The 21,404-nt window shown below is 40.0% G+C and overlaps 1 protein-coding gene across 1 annotated transcript in view; it reads right to left on the bottom strand.

Annotated features, from left to right (window-relative positions):
• LOC126485093 (nuclear cap-binding protein subunit 3-like) overlaps positions 1-21,404 on the bottom strand; it is a 92,632-nt gene that overhangs the window by 50,815 nt on the left and 20,413 nt on the right. The window lies entirely within an intron of this gene.

Genomic DNA, 21,404 nt, shown 5'->3' with positions numbered 1-21,404 from the left:
CAGTGTTGGAAACTTTCAGATTCAATAGTCAGTAGAGAGAGAGAGAGAGAGAGAGAGAGAGAGAGAGAGAGAGAGAGAGAGAGAGAGAGAGTGAGTCTAGAAACAAGTAGATACTGAAGCTTGACAGATCATAGTGATTATATCTAGGTTGGTGCTGTTCCACATAAAGATTTAATACACTGTTTTTTATTTATATACGTATGACTTATAAATGAGTGTCAAACACAAAAATTATGTCATTGAGTAAGAAAGACAAATTCTTAATCTACTGTTTGGTGTTGAAACTAGACATCAACAGTTCTGGTGATACTATTTCTAACCCATTTCTTTCATTTTTCCATCTTTTATGTTTGGAATTCCATTGATAGCAAGGTCATTCAAGATGGAGCATTACTGACACTAGAGGTATACTGGAACTGGAACTGTTAATGTCTATTAAGAAAATCAGACTCTTCTTCACTCTGAGTAATATAAGGATTATAAACTACACAATTCTGTTGCTTCAGATGTAATGGCCTTTCCTCCACTGAGAAACTTACGTTATTTTCCATTCAGCATTTTAATATGTCTGTTTTGCACTCACCTGACAATCAAATAAATGAAATATATTATGGAAAATCCGAGATGGAATATCAATATTATGAGAAGGAAAGTTGCTATTTACCATATAGTGGAGATGCTGAGTAGCAGATAGGCACAACAAAAAGACTCTCACAATTATAGCTTTGGGCAATTAAGGCCTTCATCAACAATTGACACACATACGCCCCCCCCCCCCCCCCCCCACACACACACACACAAAACATGGTGCTACTGCTCGCAGTGTAGTTTCAAGTTGCCTGAGACTGCAGTCTCGTGTGTGTGTGTGTGTGTGTGTGTGTGTGTGTGTGTGTGTGTGTGTGTGTGTCTTGTTGACAAAGGCCTTAATGGCCGAAAGCTGTAATTGTGCGAGTCTTTTTGTTATGCCTTTCTGCGACTCAGCATCTCCTCTATATGGTGAATAGCAGCTCCCCTTCTCATAATACCGAAACATATTAGTTATCTTTGATGAACCATTATGACACGACACAAGTGAATCTTCATTCCATGACCTTTCATTTCTATGCCAGCAAGATCAACAAAAACCTGGATAGACAACTTTGACACATGACTGATTTTACACAGAATGAGAACTTTAAGCTCTGCAACGACTTAGTGGGTATTATCTAGCTTTCCTTTTCATTAACTGCTTCTCACATAGCTGCCAAGACGCTTGTTTTAACAGTTTGTTGACAAGGTTTTAACATCATCTGAACCTTCTATGAATCTCAAATCTCTCTCTGTTCTTGTAGTAATTTTCCAAAATCATCACTTACCTGATTGTTCACACTGTTTGGGAGAAGAAATCCCCATTACATTTAAAGACGTATTTCTCATTAACTAAAGAAGAATGAAGAAACTTTAACAAAGAAATCAGTTGTGTATGACAAGATTGCTGTTATTTAAATCTTCTCTCAGGAAGTGACTTGGCAAAAATGAATTCTGCTAGCAACACACACTAAATGAAATAATGTCTGTCTGTGCTTTCCTGTAACCCTTTTTTTCTTTTCTTTCCTTTTTTTTTTTTTAAACATACTCCTACAGGTTCATAGCTCCTTTTAAAAGAAAGATATTTATGAACTTGAGAGCTGGAATACATTTATTTTACACACAGAGTAGAACTGTAGCGGTTTTAAAAATCCAACAGGATTGTTTGTGCTAAATAATTACCAGAAATGACTATTTCCCGAGAGAGAGCCCAATGCATAGAGTGGTAAGCAGAAACAAAATTACCCACTGCTGTCCAAAGAAATTTCCCATGTGAATTTCAAAGGGAGCCACCAGGTGTTACAACTACTAAAGCTCGATATGACGATCTCCTATCTACTGGGCGCATATACAGACACACAGGTTCTGGCAGAATAGCACTCTTCTGATGAAAAGGCAGAGGGGACTGTTAAAATGCCACTCTCTCCTCCTGATTTGAGTGAGTGCTTTCCACCTACATATTCCACCACTCAGAATGTCAAGCCACTAATTAAATTTTTGTTCTTCAAGAATTAGAAAAAGGATAAATTTACATCTTACATGTATGTTAATTGTAGCTGTAATTATTATTTTGTGTGTACTGTACAATGACTGAGCAAAGTGTGGCAACAGCAGAACCACCCAACAGAGCTAACATGGACCACAGAAGCTGTTGGGCATTATTTCTCTTGCAATTTTAAAGTCAACATACTTACAAGAAACCAGCAATAACTTTCAAATAATAAGTCAAGCACTTACACTATAGTCAGATGTGTATCAATTTAAAATAAGAAATCACAATTTTAAAAAAAAAAGATATAATGATATCATTCCTTTCGTGCCACTTTCTATTCATTGAAGTCCCTGAAGCAGAGATATTGTTTTTGAATAATAAATACAGGAAAGAATTGCACTAAGCATATCTCACAATAAAGATCACACCGAATACCAAATTTCAATAAGAAGACTCTACACCAAGCAAATCTCATAAAAAAAAAGGAATAAAATTATCGGCTATGACTACCATAGTCCCACAGAGCGTGTCAGATACTGTTACATTATAACTGTAGATGGCCAAAATTATCATCAGATCATGCGACATATTTGACATACATTATCATGAGTACTTTACGTAATTAGAAATAAGAACAGAGAAATAAGGTACCTGATAAGATAAGAGAGACCTTCCAAAGAAACCCATCACAGCTATTTACCGAGCATCACAAAAGCTTAAACATCCATCAATGGTACTTACAAGGTACTGCACAAACGGCTTTGCTTACATGTTAGTACTGAAGTGAAGTGACTTGCTGCTTCAACATGAATTAGCTACTGAGAAGGATTGGATCAGGTAAATTCCAGCTATCTAGGAAATGTTATTTTGAAACTCGAAACTTCTGTCATTTTCTCTGACAAAGCAGTCTTCCACACGTGTACGAAGGTTAATCAAGTACAACATTTGCACCTGCAGTTCAGAAAAACCTGACAGTTTTTCCAGAACATATCAGAGACAGCAAAAAGGTGAATGAGTGGTGTGCACTGATGAAAGACAGCATAGTCAGACCAGTATTTTCATAAAGAAAACCATAACATAAAGCGACAAAATAATTCACAGGTGAACTGCCTGATGTTAGTATCCAACAGGCCCAATATTTCTGCGACCGATCACATTACCATCATCAGGTACACTGATGAACTGATTGCCTAAGAGTTGCCCAGAGCTTCTACTTTATCTTCCCCCTCCCTCTGACATGGTGCTGCAAACTGCACAGTCCACACCCAGGAAAAAGCATGCAGCCAGTATTTCTTCCCCTCCTCCTCCTGCCAACACATTGCTACATTAGCAGTCACATCGAGGGATTCAAAGTCTATTTGTCATAAGATATCTATTTTCTCTTCTGAATCACACTAAGTGTGAGTTCCGAGACTTTACTAAGGATGTGGCCACTGTCACAATTGATCATCAATTCCCTTGCTCAAATCTCAATAGATTCTACACTGAAGCATCAAAGAAACTGATATAGGCATGTGTATTCAAATACAGAGATAATGTAAACAGGAAGAATACGGCACTGCAGTCGGCAACACCTACATAAGACAACAAGTGTCAGGTGCAAATGTTAGATCGGTTACTGCTACTACGATGGCAAGTTATAAGATTTAAGTGAGTCTGAACATGGTGTTATAGTCAGTGCACGAGCGATGGTACATGGCATCTACGAGGTAGTGACGAAGTGGGGATTTCCCCATACGACCATTTCACAAGTGTACAGTGAATATCAGGAACCTGGTAAAACATCAAATCTCCGACATCGCTGCAGCCAGAAAAAGATCCTGCAAGAACGGGACCAAAGTGACTGAAGAGAATCATTCAATATGACAGAAGTGCAACTCTTTGGCAAATTGCTGCAGATTTCAATGGTGGGCCATCAACAAGTGTCAGCATGCGAGCCATTGAACGTAAAATCATCAACATGGGCATTCAGAGCCAAAGGCCTGCTCATGTACCCTTGATGACTGTGCAACACAAAGCTTTATGCCTTGCCTGAGTCTGCCAACAACAACTATGGAATGTTGATGACTGGAAACGTGTTGCCTGGTCAGATGAGTCTCATTTCAAATTGTATTGAGTGGATGGATGTATACGGGTATGGAGATAACCTCATGAATAAATGGACCCTGCATGTCAACAGAGAATTGTTCAAGCTGGTGGAGGCTCTGTGATGGTGTGGGGCGTGCGCAGTTGGAGTGATATGGAACCACGGATACATCCAGATACAACTCTGATAAGTGACACGTTCGTAACCATCCTGTCTGATCAACTGCATTCATTCATGTCCATTGTGCATTCCAATGGACTTGGACAATTGTAGCAGGACAATGCGACACCCCATACATCCAGAATTGCTAGAGAGTAGCTCCAGGAACACTCTTTTGAGTTTAAACACTTCCGTTGACCACTAAGCTCCTCAGACATGAACATTGTTGAACATAACTGGGACACTTCGTAACGTGCTGTTCAGAAGAGATCTCCACCCTCTTTTACTCTTAACGGATTTATGGCAGCCCTGCTGGACTCATGGTGTCAATTCCCTCCAGCACTACTTCAGACATTAGTTGGGTCCATGCCCTATCATGTGGCATTTCTGCATGCTCGGGGCGGCCTACACAATATTAGGCATTTGTACCAGTTTCCTTGGCTCTTCAGTGTATAATGACACAGACTCAGATCAGAGGGGAAAGGGGGGAGGGAATATATGCCCTACACCATCCCCCAAGTGATCAATTCATTAGCACACCTGATGATGGCAATATGGTTGGTTGACAAAATATTGTGCCATTTGGTTGATGACATCGGGCCCTTCGAGTGTGAACTATTCCATCACGAATTACAATGGGAGAAGTTGAAGAGTCACACCAGCAAGAAAAATTTGTCTGCACATACTTGAGCTATTTGCTGTCCCTCAGCATCTTCAGCAAAATGCAACCTTCCAGCAGGTAGTGGTCCACTGCACTGGAGTTTATATGCTCATGACTTCCTGTACCAAACACTTCCACAGTGATGGATAGGATGTGACAGACCACCCAAGAAGGCACCTCAATTTGTGGACATAACACCCCCGGATTTCCTCCTGTGAGTATATGTGAAAGACATTGTGTTTGTTTCATCTGTAAATAACCTTGGAGATCTCCAGAGAAGATTTGTGGATATAGTAGGCTCCATAACCCCAGACATGCTTGCGCGCACACCGGTTCAGACAGAACATTGTTTCAACACTTTGTGTGTTATGGAAGGAGTCTATGTAGAAGTGTTTTTTGTACAAAACTTTTTGAGTTACTTTACATGATGCCACAAACTGCAAGTATCTACAGCTCAGTTATTATTGCATTTAGAAATCTGAGAGGTATGTAAGTCAAATCACTGGTGGTGTGGTGGTGGTGGTGGTGAATGTACTGTAAACATAGGATCTTATGTCGAGGCTATAAGGGCTTCTTAGAGTAAGGGCGTATTGTGACGCAACACAAATTAACTGGTTTTTCACATCTGTCATAGCAATCTCCCAATCTTTCTTTAATTCACTAATATCAAAATCCATCAAGTTGTTCTATTTCACAATTCTTTGCTACAATTCACAGTGTTGTGAAGCTCCTCAAAGCTCCTTTTTTCTACTCTTACAGAGCAGAAAAAAGAAGTTTGGGCTGTAACTGGTGCCAAGTTAACACATCATGTTCTGCCTCAGTGTCAATTCTCCTCACTGATGCCCAACTCACTTTAAAGGTGAGGAACTTTTTGTGTAAGGATGGTTAAGCTAAGTTCCTCACAGACTGTTTCTATATGAGGGTGGTTATGCCAAGTTCTTCACACTTTGAAAAGCACAGTGTTCCATTACCATACCTGAATATGGTTTCCGCAACAATTACAGCTTATAGTATTTCTAAACTAACACTGTTGGGCAGACTTCAATTTGAGAAACATGGCTGAGCAAATCTGAGCTCATTCACTGCTGACTTGGTTCACCGAGGTGCTCAACATTTAGCACTGTGCAGATGACAACCTGAATAGTATGGAAACTGTGAACATTGCCCTCATTGTACAAGAAGCAGTCATCTCCATAAATTTGACCATTATTCTCTAAACATTATAACAGTATGTTGCTTACATTTGGGCTTACTGTCCTCAGGCCATGACTTGTTTACAGTGTAAATGCCACATCAGGCATGGAAGTTAAATGTTACACACACCAGCATTTCAACTACTGCAAAAAGTCCTCAACATTATGTTGATTCAAAGACAAAAACTGACTACAGGAAAAAATCACATACCAAAAACGTTCACTTACATGTTAATATCCTTCCTGTTCAAAATGATCCAGTGGTGATACAAAGAAATTTCTAATATACAATACCAAATGCTTTCTAAATGTCATAGAATATTCTCTGTGGAAGGTCTTAAACTGTGAATACTTGAGGCTGTATCTTTCAGCATATTAATTTTATTTAGGCATGCAGTATCAGGTCCACCTTAACATAATAAATCAGGACCTTGGTGCACACCCAAAATTTTAAACACTGAAACTAATACTGCTACTGACATGTCTGCTAATCAGTGATTTGTGTTACACAGACACATTAAAATTACTTCACATACAAAAAAGATGAGGAATGACAATAGTGTCCTAACAGTCCCATGTATTTCAATCAGCAGGTACATTAAACCTTTAAGGTCCAAATTCTCAGAACTTTAGAATGTTGTATTTGGTTGGTTGGTTTAAAAGAGGGTGGGGGGGGGGGGGGGGGGCTACCAAACTGCTAGGTTATTGGTCCCTCATTCTGATTAAAATAATTCCAAAAAGGGTGGGGGGGGGGGGGAGTAAAATAATCGAGACATACAAATCACAGCTGGAAGAAAGGAGAAAACCACAAGAATGACAGAAGGGCAACAAACACTAAAATGGACAAAATTGGACAAGAAAATCACAGAGACACGCAAGAAACATGTAGAAGAGATCAAAACAAGAGAGCAGATTACCATGGCTGGCTGACCATGAGAATAAAAAGGAGAAGCCAGCCACTCTGCAACACATTAAAACCTCCACCCTAAAAGCACTAGGGTGGAGGACACAGAGGGTCAAAGGACATGCGCTAAAATTTAGATCAAATGATGAAACCCACCATCTCGAATAAAATGTAAAACTAAATCTGCTGTTGAGGCATTGTCACCCAACACCGAAGGTAGGATGCAGGAAGTTAAAAGTCCGTCGCAGAACGGCTAAAAGTGTGCAGTCCAGCAAGAGGTGGACGACCATAATTTGTGAGCCAAAGGAACACCGAGGTGCATCCTCGTGAAAGAGGAGGTATCCATGTGTTAAGAACGTATGGCCAATGCATAGCCGGCAGAGGACAACTGATTCCCTGTGAGAGGACTTTGTGCACTACTTCCACACATTCGTAGTTTCCTTAATGACATGCAGTTTGTTGGAGCCTCTTAAAGGCTATTAGGTGCTCTAGGGAAGGGTGCCACTTTTGTAGCTCTAGAGCTTGTCGGCGCTCTTTAATTGCCTCAGTGACTTATGGAGACCACCAAGGGACTGTTTTTCGCTGGGGGCACCCGAAAGAATGTGGGACCGCGTTTTCCGCTGCTGAAACTATCGTTGTAGTGACCTGTTTAATGACAACATCAATGGCACCATTTGAGGGACATTCAAAGGTGACAGCAGAGGTAAAGGCTTCCCACTCTGCCTTGTTTGAAGCCCATCTGGGTAGGTATCCATGGGCATGATGCCAGGAGAGTGACAGGAAGATGGGGAACTGGTCACTACCCCACAGGTCGTCATGTGGTCTCCAGTGGACAGATGGGAGTAGGCCAGGACTGCAAACTGAGACATCAATGGCTGAATATGTGCCATGTGCCACACTGAAATGTGTGGGGGCACCTGTATTTAAGAGGCAGAGGTTGAGGTCGAGTTGGGACAGTAAATTTTCAACCTCCCTACCTCGGCCTGTAAGCATAGCGCCACCCCAGAAGGGGTTATGCATGTTAACATCTCCCAAAAATAGGAAAGGTTTAGGGAGTTGATCAATCAGTGCAGCCAATATGTTCAGGGGTACTGCACCATTTGGAGGGAGATATACATTGCAGACAATTATTTCCTGTGTCGTCCTTATCCTCAAAGCCACAGCTTCAAAAGGAGTTTGAAGGGTCACAGCCATTGCTGGTGAATTAAATAAAAATTTAGTTTCTACAGGAAATCATATAACTTTCTTGGCAAATGCCTTTCCAAGATTGATGTCTGAAATACTCCTCTGTGATACAGACAAGAGTGAGAATGAGTCAATAATTAAACCACTCAAGACTAAGGACTCTCATGGTTATGATGGAGTGTCTAGCAGAATATTTAAGTACTGTGCTGCACATGTTAGCTCTGTATTTAGCCATATTTGTAATTTTTCCTTTAGGAATGGTCAGTTTCCTGAGCGATTAAAGTACTCAGTAGTAAAGCCACTTTATAAAAAGGGAGAAAGGGATAATGTAGATAATTTTAGACCTACTTCTATGCCATCAGTGTTTGCTATCAAATGTACAGTTCAGCTTTAGAAGTCGCTTAACAACTGAAAATGCTATATTCTATTTTCTCTGTGAGGTACTGGATGGGTTAAACAAAAGGTTTTGAACGCTTGGCATATTTTTTGATTTAACTAAGGCATTTGATTGTGTTGATCACAAAATATTGCTCCAGAAGTTGGACCATTACAGAATATGGGGAGTAACTCACAATTGGTTCACCTCTTACTTTAGCAACAGGCAGCAAAAGGTCATTATTCACAATGTTGATAACGGCTGTGATGTGGGGTCTGAGTGGGGTACTGTACTGTCAAGTGGGGGGAGGGGGGGGGGGGGGGAGGGCAGGGCAGGGATCAGTGTTGGGGCCACTGCTGGTCCTTATTTATATAAATGATATGCCCTCTAGTATTACGGGTAACTATAAAATATTTCTGTTTGCTGATTACACTAACTTCGTAGTAAAGGATTTTGTGTGCAACATTGGCTCGGTTTCAAATAGTGCAGTACATGACCTCAGTTCATGGCTTGTAGAAAATAAACTAACACTAAATCACAGTAAGACTCAGTTTTTACAGTTTATAACACACAATTCAACAAAACCTGACATCTTAATTTCACAGAACAGGCACATGATTAGTGAAACTGAACAGTTCAAATTTCTAGGTGTTCAGATAGATAGTAAGCTGTCATGGAAAGCCCACATTCAGGGTCTTTTTCAAAGATTTAAAACTGTCATTTTTACTATTCTAACGGTATCTGAAGTGAGTGATTGTTCGACACGAAAATTGGTCTACTTTGCTTATTTTCATTCGCTATTGTCATATGGTATTATATTTTGGGATAACTCTTCCCATTCTAAAAGGATATTTTTGGCTCAGAAATGGATGGTTCGGGCAATAAGTGGTGTGAGTTCACGAACCTCTTGTCGACCTCTGTTCAAGAGTCTGGGTATTCTGACATTGGCCTCTCAATACTTATATTCCTTATTGTCGATTCTTGTTACCAATATTAGTTTATTGCCAAGAATAAGAAGCTTTCACTCGGTTAATACTCGGCAGAAATCAAACCTGCATTTGGATCGGACTTTCTTAACTCTTGTGCAAAAAGGTGTGCGGTATACTGCTGCATCCATTTTCAATAAGCTGCCACTTGAATTCAAAAATCTTAGCAGTAATCCACATGCTTTCAAATCAAAACTGAAGAGTTTCCTCATGGGTCACTCCTTCTATTCTGTCAAGGAGTTTCTTGAAAAATTAAGCTGATTTTTTTGTATTGCTGATAACGTTTACTTAAACTTATGGACTGACTTTTTTAAGGTTCATGAACGTTTATTTTTATCTGTTATTACGTTTATGTTGCAATTTCATGTACTGACATGTTCCATGACCTTGGAGATTTGCTCCTCTATTTGGTCCTATGAAACTTGATGTGTAAAATAAATAAATAAATAAATAAATTCACTACATACTGAGTGCAAGATAGACACAAACTCCACCCGACACACTATTATAGTTGCTACGGTTCCTGTAATATCGCTTACAGCCGCGAAGGGCAGGGGTCCGCATTGCCGGGAACCAGGTTTCCTGGAGGGCAATGCAGAAAGCAGGTGTAAAGCTTAACAGTTGCTGTAGCTCAGCCAGGTGATGGAAAAACCATCGCAATTCCGCTAGAGGATTAGGTTATCATGAGACTAGGAAGGCATGAAACACTCAATGAGGCAGTCTACGCCTCAGGGTCCCTGCTGTCACAAGATGAGTACCTGTGCAATCGACATACATTGTGACTGAGAGCCCAGCGAGATCTACGTCCTCAGCGGACGCCAGAGACTCCACCTCATTCTCAGACACAGAGTTTGTAGGCAGTGGTGGTGTGAGTGCCGCTGCAGTGCCTTGGCTCTTGGGGGTATTTTCCGTTTCAGGTTTCTCTCGCTGTTCCTTAGGTTTTTCCGGTAGGGAGGACTTCACTGATTCAGTCTCAGGGAGTGAGGAGGACTGTGAAGCCCTACGACCAGCTAACTGTGGTTGCTTCAGCCATTGCAGGAACCTGGGAACAAAGTGACCCAAGGGATCTGGTGATCCCTTCCTGATGAGAGGAGCCGAAGAAGACTTACGCTTCTCCGGCTGAGAAGTGCGGACTGACGACCACGATGGTTGGGGGGGGGGGGGGGGGTTGTTGCTCCTGAAGTAACTACTGCAACTTACATCCTTCAGAATCTGCTTAGTGTATTCATCTCTTGGTCTCCCTCTACGATTTTTACCCTCCACACTGCCCTCCAATACTACATTGGTGATCCCTTGATGCCTCATAACGTGTCCTACCAACCAATCCCTTCTTCTAGTCAAGTTGTGCCACAAATTCCTCAATTCTATTCTGTACCTCCTCATTAGCTTTGTGATCTACCCATCTAATCTTCAGAATTCTTCTGTAGCACCAAATTTCGAAAGCTTCTATTCTCTTCTTGGCTAAACTATTTATCGTCCATGTTTCACTTCCATACATAGCTACACTCCATACAAATACTTTCAGGAAAGACTTCCTGACACTTAAATCTATACTCACTGTTAGTAAATTTTTCTTTTTCATAAATGCTGTCCTTGCCATTGCCAGTCTACATTTTATATCATCTCTACTTCCACCACCATCAGTTTTTTGCTCCCTAAATAGCAAAACTCATCTACTACTTCAGTGTCTCATTTCCTAATCTAATTCGACTACATTCCATTATCCTCATTTTGCTTTTGTTGATGTCCACCTCATACCTCCTTCCAAGACTGTTGATTCCATTCAACTGCTCTTCCAGGTCCTTTGCTGTCTTTGACAGAATTACAATGTCATCAGAAAACCGCAAAGTTTTTATTTCTTGTCCATGGATTTTAATACCTACTCGAAATTTTTCTTTTGTTTCCTTTACTGCTTGCTCAATATACAGATTGAATAACATTGGGGAGAGGCTACAACCCTGTCTCACTCCCTTCCCAACCACTGCTTTCCTTTCATGCCCCTCGACTCTTGTAACTACCATCTGCTTTCTGTACAAATTGTAAATAGCCTTTCGCTCCCTGTATTTGACCCCTGCCACCTTCAGAATTTGAAAGACAGCATTCCAGTCAACACTGTCAAAAGCCTTCTCTAATCCTACAAATGCTAGAAACATAGGTTTGCCTTTCCTCAATCTATCTTCCAAGATAAGTCGTAGGTTCAGTATTGTCTCACGTGTTCCAACATTTGTACGGAATCCAAACTTATCTTCCCGAGGTCAGCTTCTACCAGTTTTTCCATTCATCTGTAAACAATTCGTGTTAGTATTTTGCAGCCGTGACTTATTAAACTGATAGTTTGGTAATTCTCACACCTGTCAATGCCTGCTTTCTTTGGGATTGGAATTATTCTATTCTTCTTGAAATCTGAAAGTATTTCACCTATATTATGCATCCTGCTCACCATATGGTAAGAGTTTTGTCAGGGCTGGCTCTCCCAAGGCACCATTGTTGTCTAGCAGTTTGAAGCAATAGTCATCACAGCTTCATTGAAAAATTATGAGATTTAGCAAGAAAGAAAAAACATCCTTCTGATTCTTTATGTTGAAAAGTATGACAATAGTCCTTAAGTGAAACAGAAATAAAGATTGTGAAATGAGTAGTTTTTGATGAAAAAAATTCTGTAATTTGGTAAAAAAGTCCTTTAGAAACTACATTCATTGCAGATTTGTAGCTATTTCTATGCACAATTACAGCACTTTAATAATTTTATGTTATAGTTCATTCTTTTATCTTTCCAATGACACAAATTTAAATAACATTAGTTCACAAATAAAAAAAGCTGTAGTGGTAACAAACTTATAAGCCATCTTGTCTCTCACTGCCAATTGGTGAAAATGACCCCATATTCCAAAATTTATCTCCTTAACATAGTTTTGGGCAGATTTTCTGGAAAAAATTATTTTAACCCTCTTTCATTATGTACAATCTTACATCAAATTTTCACTAACATCTGTGTATAAGGGCAAAGGCCACAGGGTGATTTTGTGTGAAAGGACCTTCTTTCTCTGCTGAAATAACTTTATCTATCATATAATGTGATAATTTAATAATCTTGTTGGGTGACATCTTTGTTTATCTTGTTTATTATGATTGGTATGTTGCTGCATAGTGTTTTTCTATATCTTTTGATAATTTTATTTCACATAATTAATCTTATAAAAAACCATTTATCAGGGTAAATATTCACAACTCAATTGTTATGTCACAAGCTTACACTCATTCTGACAAAACATAGTATATGACTCATAAGCCAGTCAACCTGAAGGACCTTTAGAGATTAGAAGTTGCTTTCATGCTTCTTAATGGCAGAAAAGGTACTGCTTACGTGGAAGTGGCCTTAATTCACTAATAAGTATCTTTACAAGTGCTTTTCTGTTTGACTATTTCATTGAGGCCACTGCTTCAAAGTCAAATTAAGTTCCTTTTCTTTTTCATCTGTGCTTGTCTTCAACTGACAAGTTTTATATTTATGTGTATTATCTACTTACATGTTGATTTCATAACTGTGTATTTTTCTTGACATTATATTCCTTTACAAGTTAAATTTATATTAAATACACAATGCATACACCCAGTTATAGGCATGCCATGATGTTAACGACTGACTGATCTAAAGATCAATTGCTACTTGTAATCTTTCTCGGACAACTTGAGTGTTTTGGTTGGGGTTTGTTTTTGGTTTCTTTTCTTGGATTTTTCATATGTACATGGAATCTACGATCAAAAATTCATGAGTTCTGTGTTTGTGAGGCCACAGTCGCTGCTCTTCAATCAACATAAAATAAATACCGTACAGCCTATGTGAGGCGTGGCAATGTATAGCTGAACCTGTCTGATCACAACAATCAGATATTATGATGTTGGTAAAGGGAATGCAATGCAGTAGTAAGAGTTGTCTTTCAGAACTGCCACGATTGGTTTTCGCAGGAGCATTAGCAGAAAGTGATTAAGAGCCGTCCCTCATTTAGTGCCACAATGAATGTTCGGTTACGTGCATAAAGAATACTCAGCATTACTGTGAGGGTAAAGAATATCGTTCAGGATTGAATCATTTCTGAATTCAAGGTGTTAAAATCTTGTGACATGATTTCATTACTCTGATTCCATAATTGCTGTTCATTAAGGAAATAATGCCCCCCATTAACCATGGACCTTGCCGTTGGTGGGGAGGCTTGCATGCCTCAGCGATACAGATGGCTGTACCGTACGTGCAACCACAACGGAGGGTATCTGTTAAGATGCCAGACAATCGTGTGATTCCTGAAGAGGGGCAGCAGCCTTTTCAGCAGTTGCAGGGGCAAAAGTCTGGATGATTGACTAATCTGGCCTTGTAACACTAACCAAAACGGCCTTGCTGTGCTGGTACTGCAAACGGCTGAAAGCAAGGGGAAACTATAGCCGTAATTTTTCCCAAGGGCATGCAGCTTTACTGTATGGTTAAACGATGATGGCATCCTCTTGGGTAAAATATTCCGGAGGTAAAATAGTACCCCATTGGGATCTCCGGGCGGGGACTACTCAAGAGGACATCATTATCAGGAAAAAGAAAACGCGATCTACGGATCGGAGCGTGGAATGTCAGATCCCTTAATCAGGCAGGTAGGTTAGAAAATTTAAAAAGGGAAATGGATAGGTTAAAGCTAGATATAGTGGGAATTAGTGAAGTTTGGTGGCAGGAGGAACAAGACTTTTGGTCAGGTGATTACAGGATTATAAATACAAAATCAAATAGGGGTAATGCAGGAGTAGGTTTAATAATGAATAAAAAATAGGAGTGCAGGTAAGCTACTACGAACAGCATAGTGAGCGCATTATTGTGGCCAAGATAGACATGAAGCCCACGCCTACTACAGTAGTACAAGTTTATATGCCAACTAGCTCTGCAGATGATCAAGAAATTGATGAAATGTATGATGAGATAAAAGAAATTATTCAGGTAGTGAAGGGAGACGAAAATTTAATAATCATGGATGACTGGAATTTGAGAGTACGAAAAGGGAGACAAGGAAACATAGTAGGTGATTATGGATTGGGGGTAAAAAATGAAAGAGGAAGCCGCCTGGTAGAGTTTTGCACAGAGCATAACTTAATCGTAGCTAACACTTGTTTCAAGAATCATGAAAGAAGGTTGTATACATGGAAGAATCCTAGAGATACTAGAAGGTATCAGATAGATTATATAATGGTAAGACAGCGATTTAGGAACCAGGTTTTAAATTGTAAGACATTTCCAGGGGCAGATGTGGACACGGACCACAATCTATTGGTTATGAACTGTAGATTAAAACTGAAGAAACTGCAAAAAGGTGGGAATTTAAGGAGATGGGACCCGAATAAACTGACAAAACCAGAGGTTGTACAGAGTTTCAGGGAGAGCATAAGGGAACAATTGACAGGAATGGGGGAAAGAAGTACAGTAGAAGAAGAATGGGTAGCTCTGAGGGATGAAGTAGTGAAGGCAGCATACGATCAAGTAGGTAAAAAGACAAGGGCTAGTAGAAATCCTTGGGTAACAGAAGAAATATTGAATTTAACTGATGAAAGGAGAAAATATAAAAATGCAGTACATGAAGCGGGCAAAAAGGAATACAAACATCTCAAAAATGAGATCGACAGGAAGTGCAAAATGGCTAAGCACGGATGGCTAGAGGACAAATGTAAGGATGTAGAGGCTTATCTCACTAGGGGTAAGATAGATACTGCCTACAGGAAAATTAAAGAGACCTTTGGAGAAAAGAGAACCACTTGTATGAATATCAAGAGCTCAGATGGAAATCCAGTTCTAAGCAAAGAAGGGAAAGCAGAAAGGTGGAAGGAGCATATAGAGGGTCTATACAAGGGCGATGTACTTGAGGACAATATTATAGAAATGGAACAGGATGTAGATGAAGATGAAATGGGAGATACGATACTGCGTGAAGAGTTTGACAGAGCACTGAAAGACCTTAGTCAAAACAAGGCCCCAGGAACAGACAACATTCCATTAGAACTACTGACGGCTTTGGAAGAGCCAGTCCTGACAAAACTCTACCATCTGGTGAGCAAGATGTATGAGACAGGCGAAATACCCTCAGACTTCAAGAAGAATATAATAATTCCAATCCCAAAGAAAGTAGGTGTTGACAGACGTGAAAATTACCGAACTATCAGTTTAATAAGTCACAGCAGCAAAATACTAACACGAATTCGTTACAGATGAATGGAAAAACTGGTAGAAGCCGACCTCGGGGAAGATCAGTTTGGATTCCGTACAAATGTTGGAACACGTGAGGCAATACTGACCCTATGACTTGTCTTAGAAGCTATATTAAGCAAGGGCAAACCTACGTTTCTAGCATTTGTAGACTTAGAAAAAGCTTGTGACAATGTTGACTGGAATACTCTCTTTCAAATTCCGAAGGTGGCAGGGTAAAATACAGGGAACGAAAGGCTATTTACAATTTGTACAGAAACCAGATGGCAGTTATAAGAGTTGAGGGACATGAAAGGAAAGCAGTGGTTGGGAATGGAGTGAGACAGGGTTGTAGTCTCTCCCCGATGTTATTCAATCTGTATATTGAGCAAGCAGTGAAGGAAACAAAAGAAAAATTCGGAGTAGGTATTAAAATCCATGGAGAAGAAATAAAAACTTTGAGGTTCGCCGATGACATTGTAATTCTGTCAGAGACAGCAAAGGACTTGGAAGAGCAGTTTAACAGATTGGATAGTGTCTTGAAAGGAGGATATAAGATGAACATCAACAAAAGCAAAACGAGGATAATGGAATGTAGTTGAGTTATGTCCGGTGGTGCTGATGGAATTAGATTAGGAAATGACACACTTAAAGTAGTAAAGGAGTTTTGCTATTTGGGGAGCAAAATAACTGATGACGGTTGAAATAGAGAGGATATAAAATGTAGACTGGCAATGGCGAGGAAAGCGTTTCTGAAGAAGAGAAATTTTTTAACATCGAGTATAGATTTAAGTGTCAGGAAGTCATTTTTGAAAGTATTTGTATGGAGTGTAGGCATGTATGGAAGTGAAACATTGACGATAAATAGTTTGGACAAGAAGAGAATAGAAGCTTTCGAAATGTGGTGCTACAGAAGAATGCTGAAGATCAGATGGGTAGATCATATAACTAATGATGAAGTATTGAATAGAATTGGGGAGAAGAGGAGTTTGTGGCACAACTTGACAAAAAGAAGGGACAGGTTAGTAGGACATGTTATGAGGCATCAAGGGATCACAAATTTAGCACTGGAGGGCAGTGTGGAGGGTAAAAATTGTAGAGGGAGACCAAGAGATGAATACACTAAGCAGATTCAGAAGGATGTAGGTTGCAGTAAGTACTGGGAGATGAAGAAGCTTGCACAGGATAGGGTAGCATGGAGAGCTGCATCAAATCAGTCTCAGGACTGAAGACCAAAACAACAACAACAACAAGGAAATAATAAACCATTAGTAGTATCTTAAGCTGTTGTAATTTCTGAGCCTCATCCACCAATAATTAAATGATATTACATCAACATCTAATTCTGCATCCGTACTCTGCATACCACAGTGAGCTACATGGCAGAGGGTACATGTGATTGTATCAGTTATTAAGGTTTCATCCTGTTTCACTCACATACGGAGTGCGGGAAGAATAACTGACTGAATGCCTCTCTCTCTCTCTCTCTCTCTCTCTCTCTCTCTCTCTCTCTGTGTGTGTGTGTGTGTGTGTGTGTGTGTGTGTGTGTGTGTGTGTATGTGTGTGTGTGTGTGTGTGTGTGTGTGTGTGTGTGCAGTAACTGTTCTAAACTTATCCTCACAATCCCTATGTAAGTAATTTGTAGGGGGTTGTAGCATATTCCTAAAATAATCATTTAAAGCCAGTTCTTGAAACTTTTTAAATAGACTTTCTAGGGGTAGTTAATGTCTACCTTTATGGGGCTTCAAGTTCACTCTCCCAGGGATGAAGCAAAACTGTGACCATTCATGTTGCCTTTGTCTGTATACAATCAATGTCTCCTGTTAGTCTTATCTGGTATGGGTCCCACACACTTGAACAATATTCTAGAACTGGTCACATGAGTTATTTGTAAGCAATCTCCTACATAGACTGGTTGCACTTGCCCAGTATTCTACTAATAAACCAAAGCCCACCACCTGCTTTACCCAAGACTGAGCCAATGTTGCACCAAGGCACATATTTGAAAGAGCAAACACCATTTGTATAATTCAGCAGCTGCATATGTAGAATGAAAGAGAAAGTTTCAGATCTCAGGAAAATATGGGCATTGCATTAAATCAGGGCTTCACAACATACGTGCTCGCGGAGCAAGCTGTGAGCACCAAGGCGCGAGCACGGAGCAGCGCGAGCACGCTACCCCCTACCCCCACTACCAGACCAGAGTGAAGACTGGGAAGAGTCACGTGGGGCACACAACAGCTGCCGCCAGTCAATGTAAATCCGCGGCCACCTGCAGGGATATCACTCACGAATGACTACTGCGACAAATGAAACAAATAAAGGAGAATGTACACGTGCCACATAATTTTATTAGCTTAGTGTATGCCTCTACATTCGCATTAATTTGTGAACAGTTACACAATAAAAGGTGTCACTGAAGTGTTGGATTCTCAGTTATTGTACTTTTTGCCCTTTAAAATTGCGTCTATGTTCGGAGTAATTGTTCTTGTGCATTGTAGGCGCAGCGTGCAGTTTAAATTTCAATCAGACAATGCGTTTCTCAGGCGCGTCTTGTTACATTTCATTGCAGAGAACAGTTGTTCACAAACATACGTGGAACCGGACATTGATATTATTCTAGCCGCCAGTTTGTGCAAACGAGGAAATCTATCCTGAGGGAAGTGTCTGTAGAATTCCAAAATGTTTTTCTTGTTCTGAAATTTGTCTCTGTATTCTCTGTCACACTGCAGGTCAATAATTTCTAGTTGCAGCTCAGGACGAATCTCTTCAATATTCGCTGAATATGGAGAGGAGAACAGATCAAAATCACTGTCTAGTGCTGTCAGATCTTGAAAGCGTTGATCAAATTCTTCCTTAAGGGCACTAAACTATGTGAATAACGTTCATAGTCTTTGTGAACATCTTGCATGGATGATAATTTAGGAGAATGAGCTAGATTTCCTGTTTCCAGCTGAGTCACCCAAAGTGTCAATTTCATTTTAAAAGCTCGTATTCGATCTATGAAATGAGTAATTAGCAGATCTTTACCTTGTAGTGAAATGTTCAAAGCATTCAGATGGCTAGTTAAATCTGCTAAGAACGCGAGATCACATTTCCACGAAGGCTCTTTCAATTCAGGAACACACATGTTACTTATTTCCATGAACATATTTATCTCATCTAATAGGCAAAAAAATCGATTTAATAGTTCGCCACGACTAAGCCAGCCGACCTCGCTGTAATAAGGCAGGCTACCATACTGGCTTTCTACATCCTCAAGAAAGCTTTTAATTGCCTGTGTTGTAGCCCATGCTTCCTTATATAACTGGTTGTACAAACAACAACACTCATCACATTTTTTAGAGTGATACTCTTTGCACATAAGTTTTCCTGGTGGATCACACAGTGAACGCCCTGTATTTCATTCGGCACAGTCAGTTTTTGCATTTTCTCCTTCAACAGCGCAAGGAAACCTGAGCTTTTCCGTGTCATCGCTGGTGCACCGTCTGTAGACACTGAAACTAAAGAATCCCACAACAGTCCTATATTTTCAACACTTTCTTCAACACTACTTAAAATATCACCTCCGGTTGTAGTGTTCTTCATGGCTACCACATCAAGGAGCTCCACCCTCACCTGAAGATCTCTATTAACACCTCTAATAAATATGGAAAGCTGAGCTGTTCCAGTGATATCAACACTTTCATCCAGAGCTAGAGAATACGCCATAAAATCTTTACAGATATTTGCAAGCTGGCTCTGGACATCGTCTGCCATGTCCTGTATGCGACGCATAATGGTCATGTTAGATAATGGCACAATCCGAAACTGTTCAACTTGAGATGGACACAAATGTATAGCTGCAACTATCAAACATTCTTTTATTAAATCGCCATCAGTGAAGGGGCGCAGGGATTTTGCTAAAAGCAAAGCAATTTTGTAATTCACTCTGAGCGCTGCCTCAGTTGATTTTTTTTCGTCATCCAGATCTTCTTCGGATAGCTTCCTTTTAAGTTTAATAACTTCCTGTGCATGATCTGGTCCATCACATTTTCCACTTCCATAGTCTTTCGCGTGTTACGATATATACTGTCGCTGCAAATTAAATTTCCTAAAAGAATTCAGAATTTTGTGACATACTAAACATTTTGCAGCACCATCTTTTCCTGTAAACAGATACAATTCCTCCCAATGGGGGTTGAACAGCGAAAGCATTGTTGGGGTTATACAATGGCGACTTGACATGATTCTTAACCAGCGAAGTGACTGTTAGAGCTGATCGTAGTACTTTAAATGTTACACAGTCGGCGCGAATTCAATAGGCACGCTGCGGCCCTATTTAAACGTGCGCGCGCATTTCCCCTCCCTCCTATCCCTCCCTACTCCGCGACCTTGTACCTGCTCACGAGCACGTGCCCGAGCAGACGCGAGTGCTCGCGCTCAAAACCGGGCAGGTGTTAAGCCTTGCATTAAATGAATCACTACATCTATAATGTGTGGCATGCGGAGATTTGGGATGGACAGGAGGCATGCTCAGATGGCCGACGCAATTAAGGTGACCGTTCTAGAGAAGCCAAGCATCCAGGTTCGTGTCCCAGACTGGCACAAATTTTCACATGTTTACATTGCATTTAATGGAATGCCCATATGCAGCTGAGATCTGATTTTTTTTTGTTTCGTGCTAAATTACATTAATTAAGGAACAATTGATCATATATTTTAAAAGGAGAGATGTATTTCTCTCCAAAATAGGCACATGGCGCCACCTCATAAGCCCAAGCAGAAATTAATATTCCTCTGATAGGGGAGGGCTTCTTGGGATTAACAAAAGTTGACCATTAGAGGTACGCACTATTATCTATTTAACAATGTTTTGTAATACAAGATACAATGTTAAAGTCTCCATTTTTTGATAATTTCAGAAATTTGCTATTCCTTTTAAGCTCTGCACCTTGGTGACAAGAAGTTTACCCGGCATAAATTGTTGGAAATTTAATGTGCTACAATAAAAGGTCCATGTGCATTTGGCTAAAGCATCCAAGGGGGGAAAAAAAAAAAAAAAAAAAAAAAAAAAAAAAAAAAAAAAAAAAAAAAAAAAAAAAAAAAAAATTTTTTGAGGTCCCCCCCCCCCCAACTACCACTGGGGTCTCAAGGTTGAAAACTTGGATTCTACACTACAATTTCAGAAAATTGGGAACTTTTCTTAAGGCAGTTCGCTTGTTTGAGTATGCATCAAATGGCCGATGTGTCACTACGTTAGCAATTTTCAGCATATCGTGTCTCCCACATGCCTTTAATTATAATTTACTGTCATGCAGAATTCACACGTACCTTGGTATAGAGAGCAGAATGACTAGTCATGATCATGGATTATTTCTTTGTTTGCTACATGCTTTGAACAGCTTGAAAAAATGCTGAGAGAAATGAGCAAAAATAAATTTCAGGTCATGATCACGTCATCTCTACTAACATTTCTTCAGGTGCAGAGATGTTAAACACTATGATCTTATTTTATAAACATTTTTTGGAGCACATTCAAAGAAAACCACATACCACTCACAATAAGTCTCCATTTACACCAATCTGCATAAATTCCACAGAC

This window comes from Schistocerca serialis, chromosome 1, assembly GCF_023864345.2.
Source record: "Schistocerca serialis cubense isolate TAMUIC-IGC-003099 chromosome 1, iqSchSeri2.2, whole genome shotgun sequence".
Classification (NCBI taxonomy): domain Eukaryota; kingdom Metazoa; phylum Arthropoda; class Insecta; order Orthoptera; family Acrididae; genus Schistocerca; species Schistocerca serialis.
The sequence above is the reverse complement of the archived record's forward strand: the minus strand, read 5'-3'. Positions and strand labels throughout refer to the sequence as shown.